The sequence below is a fragment of the Coregonus lavaretus genome, assembly GCF_964263955.1.
Source record: "Coregonus lavaretus genome assembly, contig: HAP1_SCAFFOLD_93, whole genome shotgun sequence".
In the NCBI taxonomy this organism is placed as follows: domain Eukaryota; kingdom Metazoa; phylum Chordata; class Actinopteri; order Salmoniformes; family Salmonidae; genus Coregonus; species Coregonus lavaretus.
The window spans coordinates 107,501-117,019 of NW_028163497.1; positions in this window are offsets into that span (position 1 = coordinate 107,501).

A 9,519-nucleotide genomic window follows, 5' to 3' on the forward strand; every position below is an offset into this window, starting at 1 on the left:
TGCTGGGCAAAGTTGCCGGAATGGAGGGAGGAAACAATACAAGGGAAAACAGGCCTATGAGCGGTAACAAAAGAGGGAAAGTTAAGAGTACCAGTCCAAACTGGCAGCCCTAATCTTAGACGGCGAAGTGAACGGTTCGTGTGCCATCCCCATGCCAGAACTCACTCTGGCCTTCGCCAACAGGTTGCGGGCCACAAAGCCGTTCAATGTGCTGGGCCAATTCCGCGCCGAAGGAGGGGCCAACAATGGTGAATTCCAGCATCTGATCTCAGCAACGGAGGTATGCGAAAACCTCAAAGCAATGAAAAAGGGCACTGCAGCGGGACCAGACGGAGTAACCAGAGAAAGTCTGGTCAGTTGGGACCCAAAAGGGAGACAAGTTGGCTAGCCTATTCTCCGATGTGGCTGGTGTCAGGGGCCCTTCCATCGGCCTTCAAAAGAGTGCCGCACTACCCTAACACCCAAAAACATCCGAACCAGCAGAACGGTTGAAGAGCCAATCACCATCGGATCCGTAGTGGCTCTTCTCAAGGATTATCACAGCCAGGCTGGCGCGTACCTGCCCAATACATCCAAGACAGAGGGGCTTCATATCCGCCCCCGGTGGTGTTCAGAAAACTTGATGTTGCTACAGGGGCTCATCAAGAAGAGTAAAAAAAAACAACGAACACCCCTAGCGGTGGTATTTGTGGACTTTGCGAAGGCCTTTGACTCTGTATCGCACCTTCAGGGTGTTCTAGGGCAAAGGGGCCTCGAACAGCACATCATGGAGCTGATCCGGAGCTGATCCGGAGCACCTATGAGAAAAAGCACAACTTCCATTATCATTGACGGATTAAAATCCGCAAAGATTGACATGTCGGTCGGTGTTAAGCAAGGTGACCCAATGTCACCTCTGCTGTTCAATCTGGCTCTGGATCCGTTGATCCAAACACTCGAACGACCACGGCTCGGGGGTCGGGTCGGAAGGCAGCCAGACCACCACTTTAGCATTTGCCGATGACTTGGTGCTGTTGAGCAGCTCGGTGAAGGGTATGGGACAAAACATGGCAATTCTGGAACAATTCTGACAACTAACAGGGTTAAAAGGTGCAGCCACAGTTTTTTCATTGAGAAAGGCGGCAACGGAAAGGGGTGAGACCTCGTTCAAGGGAAATGACTGTTCAGCCTGGAAACTGAACGGAGAGGATGTGCACATGATTGGGCCGGATGAATCGGAAAAGTATCTTGGAATGGAAATAAACCCATGGGCAGGCATTGTTAAACCGGAACTGATCGGGCTACTTCGTGATTGGATATGCAAGATTGGGCGGGCGGCGCTAAAAACTTCACAAAAAAGGGTCAAGATGTTGAACTCCTTCGCTGTCCCGAGACTGACCTACAAAGCTGACCACTGCAACCTAAAGTCAGCCGACCTGAACTAAATCGATTGGAATGATAAGAACCGCGGTGAACGAGTGACTCAACCTCCCGTTGAGTACCTGCAACGGATTGCTCTACACAGAACACCGAGACGGGGTGAGAGCAGGCGGATGCGACACAAGGAGGCCATCCCTCGAAGAAAATCCAACCGGCTCAGTGACGCCGCGGTGCCCAATCCCGTGCGATTGGAGGCAGGAGGAAATGGATCAGCTTGGCAACACAAGGGAGGCAGGCCCTCGGTAATGACAAGACCAGCAATACCTAGCTTTCCAATCCCTCCACAGTGGGATTCAAGCAAGGCCAGTTCATCGATGGGCTCAAATGGAGGGCCAACGTTTACCCGACCCGGGAGATGCTGTTCGGGAGTCAACAAGGTCACGTTCTTTGGATTCCTGGTAGGGGGCAAGTGGCCCACACGGAACAATCTGGTGCTGCGAGCAATGGGAGTATCGCAGTCCCAAAAGGCGGCCTTCACAAAGCTGGTGAGCCGGAGAGTCCTGCTCTACTCCATCGATCTGCTGAGAGAATGTTTCCGTGCCGACCGGCTGGAGGAAGAGGCCCCGAGTGAGGAGGGTGTTTAAATCACCCGGGGCCGCATCAGGTCAAGTGGATCTGATATTCCTTGGTACTCCTAACAACGAAAACCCCAACAAAATTGGGAGACCACTTGGGCGGTCGTCAGAACAGGGTGCACGCTGACGACGGTGCAGGCCGAGGGAGCAAACCACAGAGTGCACGGTAATCAAAGTGCCCCCCAATCACAACACACAGCCATCAATACTGACACGCACGCAGTGAGGTGCGAGGGGCAGGAATGGTATCACACAAGCATAAGCTAACAAATAATCGTACATTTGCATACAATAGCCGAGGGCGCTACCTCCGAAATACCGGCCGAATAATCCCTCTTGTTATATTGCCCTCAGGTTTCTCGGGAGTGCCAGACGGAGACAAGCAGTAGGAAACGGATGGCCCACCCTAGCAGTAGGAAACGGATGGCCCACCCTAGCAGTAGGAAACGGATGGCCCACCCTAGCAGTAGGAAACGGATGGCCCACCCCTAGCAGTAGGAAACGGATGGCCCACCCCTAGCAGTAGGAAACGGATGGCCCACCCTAGCAGTAGGAAACGGATGGCCCACCCTAGCAGTAGGAAACGGATGGCCCACCCTAGCAGTAGGAAACGGATGGCCCACCCTAGCAGTAGGAAACGGATGGCCCACCCTAGCTGGATGACCCCAGATACAGTAGCGCTAGTCCTTTGGCGATCTCAATCCAGGTAAGCGACTGACGGCCAATCTGTAAGCCGGAAAAGGGTCAACTACCGCCACGCGGATCAACCGAATGTCAAATGAATGATATTCAAAGGAGACAAGCCCCGCTTCGCCGGTGCTCCTCACATCACAGTGAAGAAATTCAATGAAGCGTTGGCAGTAACTATGACTCTCTTAAGATGGCATGGCCATCTCAGTCTCCAGACTTTAACCCCATTAAAAACCTGTGGTTTGGTGTCAAAATGAGAATGCATGGCCATCTCAGTCTCCAGACTTTAACCCCATTGAAAACCTGTGGTTTGAATTGAAGAGGGGCAGTCCATAAGTGCAGATGAGGGATATCAAGGATCTGGAAGGACTCTGTATGGGGGAATCGTCTAAGATCCCTCCCAATGTGTTCTCCAAATCATTAAACATCTTAGAAAAAGGCTCAGTGCCGTTATCCTCCCAAGGTGAGGTATTGAAAGGGTTTTGAAAACAGGGGTGTCAATACTTTTCACCCCTACCTAATTGAGAGGAAAACATTACTCCAGTGTTTCCCTTATATTCATTTAGAATCGTTGCAGTTTAGACTTAAAACGACTAAAACCAGATATAAAGGACATAGAGGAAATAATTGAGGTATTTATTTTTTATTGTTATTTATTATAAGATAATCCATGAGAAGTAACAATCCCCAAAATAAAAACTAGACCGTCAGGGAGAATCTAATGGCATTTTGTTATGTTTGAGTCACTCAGATAGCATGACATAAGCCATGTCAAAATGTGTAGAATTGTATTAAACTAGCTTAAAAACAGGAAAAGGTTGTCCCTGATGCCAAGAGCCCCCCCCCCCCCCCCCCAATCATTTCAGACCCCACTGTATTACTGTCAATGTTATTGGATGCATTGATCCATTTTTAGCGTTTTGTCGGTGCCCCTGTTTAAGACTGTACTTACTGGCGTTAATCCTATCTTCAGTCTCCTCCTCTTCTTCCTCCTCTTCTTCTTCCTCCTCCTCCGCCTCCTCCACTCCAAAACCTGAATCCTCCTCTATCTCTTCCTTCACCGTAACATCCTCCTCCTCTTTCACTCTGAACGCGTCTTCTTCTTCTTTCACGGTAACAGCCTCACCCTCTACTTCTTTCTTTACTGAGATATTCTCCTCTTCCTCCTCCTCTTTCACGACAACGTTCAGCCACAGACCCTCTTTCTCCGTCCAGCAGACCTCCTCGTCTTTAGCAGGAGGAGAGTAGCTTAGTGAACTCATGGTCGGGGATGTTAGTTAGCATTAGCTTAGGGCCAGGCTAATTTAGCTGACTAACAACGTAAATATTACCTTAAATTGGGTAACTAGTAGATACGACAGAAGTGTGTTCAAAACACAGTGGCAAATATACACCGAAATTGGTCTGAAGGGCTTAAATGTTTCAGCGGTGTTGGATAGCACGCTAACGAGGTGGCGTTGTTGTTCTCGAAGAAGCTTCCCGTCCACTAGATTATACGTCACACTGGCAGCTTCGACTGGGCTACGTTCAGTACATACAAACGTAATACAACGTTAAATTGAACCAAAAACGGCACTGTACACGAACGACTAGTTTAAAAAAACGGGGAGGGGGTTGGGTTGTGTGTTAAAAATGCACAGCTCCCTTTAAATATGTCACTCATTGATTACAGCCACACCCTGGCACACCCGCCGAACGGAGCAAACGGATCTCAAAGTCTGTGTCGTTTAGCACAAACCGTTCCACAACGTAGCAAACGTTCAGGCGACCTGAATGCACCGCTGAAAGACGCCAATAGAGAGAAATAGTCATGGCGTCTTTTTGTAGGCACTAACTCCGCCATGGGGGTAAAGCCTATGGGGAAATGAATTGGTTTTTTTTTGTTTTAGGGTTTTTGGATAAACACCGAAAATAAGGTCTGTGGTAAACACAGGCTTAGGAGTTCTTATGTGCTGTGTTCTATGAGACTCTATAACGTCACTTTTTGTGAATTTTGAAACATTTATTGAATGAAAACAAGCACATAAATCAAATGAAATTGTATTTGTCATGTACACATATTTTGCATATGTTATCGCAGGTGCAGCGAAATGCTTATGTTTCTAGCTCCAAAAGTCAGTGCAGTAATACCTAATAATTCAAAACAATACACACAAATCCAAAAAATTAAGAACTAAAAAATATAAAATCACATTTTATTGGTCACATACACGTGTTCAGCAGATGTTATTGCGGGTGTAGCGAAATGCTTGTGCTTCTAGCTCCGACAGTGCAGTAATATCTAACAAGTAATATCTAACAATTCCACAACATATACCCAGTACACACAAAACTAGTAAGGAATGAATTAAGAATATTTACATATATGGACAAGCAATGACAGAGCGGCATGGACTAAGATACAGTAGAATAGTATAGAATACAGTATATACATATGAGATGAGTAATGCAAGATATGGAAACATTATTAAAGTGACTAAGATACCGTAGAATAGTATAGAATACAGTATATACATATGAGATGAGTAATGCAAGATATGGAAACATTATTAAAGTAACTAAGAAACCGTAGAATAGTATAGAATACAGTATATACATATGAGATGAGTAATGCAAGATATGGAAACATTATTAAAGTGACTAAGATACCGTACAATAGTATAGAATACAGTATATACATATGAGATGAGTAATGTAAGATATGTAAACATTATTAAAGTGGCTAGTGTTCCATTTCTTAAAGTGGCCAGTGATTTATAGTCGCTGTCTATAGGCAGCAGCCTCTAATGTGCTGGTGATGGCTGTTTAACAGTCTGATGGCCTTGAGATAGAAGCTGTTTTTCAGTCTCTCGGTCCCAGCTTTCATGCACCTGTACTGACCTCGCCTTCTGGATGATAGCAGGGGGAACAGGCAGTGGCTCGGGTGGTTGATGTCCTTGGTGATACTGACCTGGCCTTCTGGATGATAGCAGGGTGAACAGGCAGTGGCTCGGCTGGTTGATGTCCTTGGTTATCTGACCTGGCCTTCTGGATGATAGCATGGTGAACAGGCAGTGGCTCGGGTGGTTGATGTCCTTGGTTATCTGACCTGGCCTTCTGGATGATAGCGGGGTGAACAGGCAGTGGCTCGGGTGGTTGATGTCCTTGGTTATCTGACCTGGCCTTCTGGATGATAACGGGGTGAACAGGCAGTGGCTCGGGTGGTTGATGTCCTTGGTTATCTGACCTGGCCTTCTGGATGATAGCAGGGTGAACAGGCAGTGGCTCGGCTGGTTGATGTCCTTGGTTATCTGACCTGGCCTTCTGGATGATAGCAGGGAGAACAGGCAGTGGCTCGGGTGGTTGATGTCCTTGGTTATCTGACCTGGCCTTCTGGATGATAGCAGGGTGAACAGGCAGTGACTCGGCTGGTTGATGTCCTTGGTTATCTGACCTGGCCTTCTGGATGATAGCAGGGTGAACAGTCAGTGGCTCGGGTGGTTGATGTCCTTGGTGATCTGACCTGGCCTTCTGGATGATAGCAGGGTGAACAAGCAGTGGCTCGGGTGGTTGATGTCCTTGGTGATCTGACCTGGCCTTCTGGATGATAGCAGGGTGAACAGGCAGTGGCTCGGGTGGTTGATGTCCTTGGTTATCTGACCTGGCCTTCTGGATGATAGCAGGGTGATCAGGCAGTGGCTCGGGTGGTTGATGTCCTTGGTTATCTGACCTGGCCTTCTGGATGATAGCAGGGGGAACAGGCAGTGGCTCGGGTGGTTGATGTCCTTGGTTATCTGACCTGGCCTTCTGGATGATAGCAGGGTGAACAGGCAGTGGCTCGGGTGGTTGATGTCCTTGGTTATCTGACCTGGCCTTCTGGATGATAGCAGGGGGAACAGGCAGTGGCTCGGGTGGTTGATGTCCTTGGTGATCTGACCTGGCCTTCTGGATGATAGCAGGGTGAACAGGCAGTGGCTCGGGTGGTTGATGTCCTTGGTTATCTGACCTGGCCTTCTGGATGATAGCAGGGGGAACAGGCAGTGGCTCGGCTGGTTGATGTCCTTGGTTATCTGACCTGGCCTTCTGGATGATAGCAGGGGGAACAGGCAGTGGCTCGGGTGGTTGATGTCCTTGGTTATCTGACCTGGCCTTCTGGATGATAGCAGGGTGAACAGGCAGTGGCTCGGGTGGTTGATGTCCTTGGTTATCTGACCTGGCCTTCTGGATGATAGCAGGGTGAACAGGCAGTGGCTCGGGTGGTTGATGTCCTTGGTTATCTGACCTGGCCTTCTGGATGATAGCAGGGGGAACAGGCAGTGGCTCGGGTGGTTGATGTCCTTGGTTATCTGACTTGGCCTTCTGGATGATAGCAGGTTGAACAGGCAGTGGCTCGGCTGGTTGATGTCCTTGGTGATCTGACCTGGCCTTCTGGATGATAGCAGGGTGAACAGGCAGTGGCTCGGGTGGTTGATGTCCTTGGTGATCTGACCTGGCCTTCTGGATGATAGCAGGGTGAACAGGAAGTGGCTCGGGTGGTTGATGTCCTTGGTTATCTGACCTGGCCTTCTGGATGATAGCAGGGGGAACAGGCAGTGGCTCGGGTGGTTGATGTCCTTGGTGATCTGACCTGGCCTTCTGGATGATAGCAGGGTGATCAGGCAGTGGCTCGGGTGGTTGATGTCCTTGGTTATCTGACCTGGCCTTCTGGATGATAGCATGTGGAACAGGCAGTGGCTCGGGTGGTTGATGTCCTTGGTTATCTGACCTGGCCTTCTGGATGATAGCAGGGGGAACAGGCAGTGGCTCGGGTGGTTGATGTCCTTGGTTATCTGACCTGGCCTTCTGGATGATAGCAGGGTGAACAGGCAGTCGCTCGGGTGGTTGATGTCCTTGGTTATCTGACCTGGCCTTCTGGATGATAGCAGGGTGAACAGGCAGTGGCTCGGGTGGTTGATGTCCTTGGTGATCTGACCTGGCCTTCTGGATGATAGCGGGGTGAACAGGCAGTGGCTCGGGTGGTTGATGTCCTTGGTGATCTGACCTGGCCTTCTGGATGATAGCAGGGTGAACAGGCAGTGGCTCGGGTGGTTGATGTCCTTGGTTATCTGACCTGGCCTTCTGGATGATAGCAGGGGGAACATGCAGTGGCTCGGGTGGTTGATGTCCTTGGTGATCTGACCTGGCCTTCTGGATGATAGCAGGGTGAACAGGCAGTGGCTCGGGTGGTTGATGTCCTTGGTTATCTGACCTGGCCTTCTGGATGATAGCAGGGGGAACAGGCAGTGGCTCGGGTGGTTGATGTCCTTGGTTATCTGACCTGGCCTTCTGGATGATAGCAGGGGGAACAGGCAGTGGCTCGGGTGGTTGATGTCCTTGGTTATCTGACCTGGCCTTCTGGATGATAGCAGGGGGAACAGGCAGTGGCTCGGCTGGTTGATGTCCTTGGTTATCTGACCTGGCCTTCTGGATGATAGCAGGGGGAACAGGCAGTGGCTCGGGTGGTTGATGTCCTTGGTTATCTGACCTGGCCTTCTGGATGATAGCAGGGGGAACAGGCAGTGGCTCGGCTGGTTGATGTCCTTGGTTATCTGACCTGGCCTTCTGGATGATAGCAGGGTGAACAGGCAGTGGCTCGGGTGGTTGATGTCCTTGATTATCTTTTAGGCCTTCCTAAAGGCCAAGCCTAATTTATTTCGCCTCCTGAGGTTGGAGAGGCTCTGTTGCGCCTTCTTCACCACACTGTCTGTGTGGGTCGTCCATTTCAGTTTGTCAGTGATGTGTACACCAAGGAACTTGAATCTTTTTCACCTTCTCCACTGCAGTCCAGTCGATGTGGATAAGGGGGTGTCTGGTTAGACTGTAAACTCTCCTTCCAGACTCACATTAAGAATCTCCAATCCAAAGTTAAATCTAGAATCGGTTTCCTATTTCGCAACAAAGCCTCCTTCACTCATGCTGCCAAACATGCCCTCGTAAAACTGACTATCCTACCGATCCTTGACTTCGGCGATGTCATTTACAAAATAATCTCCAACACTCTACTCAGCAAATTGGATGTAGTCTATCACAGTGCCATCCGTTTTGTCTCCAAAGCCCCATATACTACCCACCACTGTGACTTGTACGCTCTTGTTGGCTGGTCCTCACTACATGTTCGTTGTCAAACCCACTGGCTCCAGCTCATCTATAAATCACTGCTAGGCAAATCTCCGCCTTATATTAGCTCATTGGTCACCATAGCAACACCCACCCGTAGTATGCGCTCCAGCAGGTATATCTCTCTGGTCATCCCCAAAGCCAACACCTCCTTTGGCCGCCATTCCTTCCAGTTCTCTGCTGCCAATGACTGGAATGAAATGCAAAAATCTCTGAAGCTGGAGACTCTTATCTCCCTCACTAACTTTAAGCATCAGTTGTCAGAGCACCTTACCGATCACTGCACCTGTACACAGCCCATCTGAAATTAGCCCGCCCAACTACCTCATCCCTATGTTGTTATTTATTTTGCTCATTTGTACCCCAGTATCTCTATTTGCACATCATCTCTTGCACATCTATCATTCCAGTGTTAATACTAATTGTAATTATTTTGCACTATAGCCTATTTATTGCCTTACCTCCATAACTTGCTACATTTGCACACACTGTATATATATTTTCTGTTGTATTTTTGACGTTATGTTTTGTTTTACCCCATATGTAACTCTGTGTTGTTGTTTTTATCGCACTGCTTTGCTTTATCTTGGCAAGGTCGCAGTTGTAAATGAGAACTTGTTCTCAACTGGCTTACCTGGTTAAATAAAAAATAAAAATAATTTTTTTTTTAAAGGACAAAGTGAAAACATGTTTTTAGACA